The sequence below is a fragment of the Penaeus chinensis genome, chromosome 14 (genome assembly GCF_019202785.1).
Source record: "Penaeus chinensis breed Huanghai No. 1 chromosome 14, ASM1920278v2, whole genome shotgun sequence".
Taxonomy (NCBI): Eukaryota; Metazoa; Arthropoda; class Malacostraca; order Decapoda; family Penaeidae; genus Penaeus; species Penaeus chinensis.
Window position 1 is genome coordinate 23,139,316 of NC_061832.1, and position 2,500 is coordinate 23,141,815.

A 2,500-nucleotide genomic window follows, 5' to 3' on the forward strand; every position below is an offset into this window, starting at 1 on the left:
TATTGTTGTTGTTATTTTTAATATCATTATTATTATTATTTCTATTATTACTATTATTACTATTATTATTATTATCACTATTATTACTATTATTACTATTATTACTATTATTATTATTGTAATTATTATTATCATTATCATTACTATTATTATCATTATTACAATTATTACGATTATTAATATTACTACTATTACTACTATTACTACTATTACTACAATTACTTCTATTATTACTATTACTACTATTACTAATATCATTATTATTATCATCATTATCATCCTCATTTATTGTTATTATCATTATCATGGTTGATGTTTTAATCATTAACTTTATTATCAATATCATTATCATTAATGATATTACTGTCATTCTTACAAGTACTAATACTATCATTACTTACAACAGTATTATCCTTATTATCATTAATGTCATTGTCATTATCATCATTATCATCAATAGTCTGAGGTAATTCATACATGTAATAAGAATACCATGTTGATGAAAATGAGAATGAGAATGAGGAGGAGGAGGAGGAGGAGGAGGAGGAGGAGGAGGAGGAGGAGGAGGAAGAGGAAGAGGAAGAGGAAGAGGAAGAGGAAGAGGAAGAGGAAGAGGAAGAGGAAGAGGAAGAGGAAGAGGAAGAGGAAGAGGATGAGGATGAGGATGAGGATGAGGATGAGGATGAGGAAGAGGAAGAGGAAGAGGAAGAGGAAGAGGAACAAGAGCAAGAACAAGAACAAGAACAAGAACAAGAACAAGAACAAGAACAAGAACAAGTACAAGAACAAGAACAAGAACAAGAACAAGAACAGAAAAAGAAAAAGAACAAGAACAAGAACAAGAAGAGCAAGAACAAGAAGATTAACAAAAAGAAGACCCAAAAAGAAGAAGAGAACAACAACAACAAAAACAACAACAATAACAACAACAATCATGATCAAAATCATAATCGTAATAATAATAATAATAATAATAATAATAATAATAATAATAATAATAATAATAATAATAATAATAATAATAATAATAATAATAATAACAATAACAATAACAATAATCATAACAATAACAATAACAATAACAATAACAATAACAATAACAATAACAATAACAATAACAATAACAATAACAATAACAATAACAACAACAACAACGACAACAATAACAATAATAGTAATAATGATAATAATAATAATAATAATAATAATAATAATAATAATAATAATAATAATAATAATAATAATAATAATAATAATAATAATAATAACAATAATAATAATAACAATAATAAATCATTATTATTACTTCTAACAATAAGAATAATATTATCCTCATTCTTATCATCATTATCATTACCAATATTTTCACTATTACTATTATCATTATCATTATCATTATCATTATCATTATCATTATCATTATCATTATCATTATCATTATCATTATCATTATCATTATCATCATCATCATCATCATCATCATCAATATCATTATCATTATCATTATTATTACTATTATTATCATTATCATTATTATTACTATTATTATCATTATCATTATTATTACTATTATTATCATTATTATTACTATTATTATCATTATCATTATTATTACTATTATTATCATTATCATTATTATTACTATTATTATCATTATCATTATCATTATCACTACCATTACATCATTAATAATAATAACAAAAACAACAACAACAACAGTATTTATATAAATTTGTTTTCCAGTTTTCAAAGAATGGAGAAATCATGTGCAGTCACATCAGGCAATGAATTCATGAACTGATTAATATTTTAAACAATATTATTTTTCATAGTATTTCCCTCATTTTTACCTCATAATTTCCTATATATTTCATACTCTTTCTATCTATAAGGGGAAATAGTCCACAGACAGGTTAAAAATAAAGATTTATTTGTATTAGCTGTTAGCTAGTGTATCAACTGCCTCCCCACCTGTTAAATGGGGAGGCCATCAAGTTACTGTTAGCTAAACTGAAAAAAAAACCATAAAAGCACACTGGACATCATATGGAATCCACTGATACCAAACTCTATAGATATGTGGACCAATTCCAGAAAATTATGTACTAGTAATAATAAAGTAAAGGTGCACCATGCCCTTATTACCTCTTCTAGTGTCTCTGAATTGTATGCATTGTATATTTGAATGTGATAGTTTTAGGCTGCAGAAACTAACTGATGCAATATTATGTGGCATTTTCATGGGTAAATTGCCAAGCAACCACCATGACATCCATGTTTATCAATGTTTACACAAAAATTGAGAACCTTTATATTCTATATTCAGGCAAGAGAGGGGCTTTCTTAAAATTTACTGAGAAATAAAGAAACAGCCCAATCTTCACTTTACAGTAAGTTTTAAAAATTAGCTAGTTGCCTCTAGCAGTTTCCATATTTGCACTCAGTTCAACTGAAGACAGAAATGCCCAAAGCTGGAACATATAAGAAAATGTTTTGAAAA

The 2,500-nt window shown here is 25.4% G+C and overlaps 1 protein-coding gene across 1 annotated transcript in view; it reads right to left on the reverse strand.

The window, feature by feature from the left end:
• Positions 1-2,500, reverse strand: part of LOC125032146 (ubiquitin-like protein 4A) — an 11,405-nt gene that overhangs the window by 8,206 nt on the left and 699 nt on the right. The window lies entirely within an intron of this gene.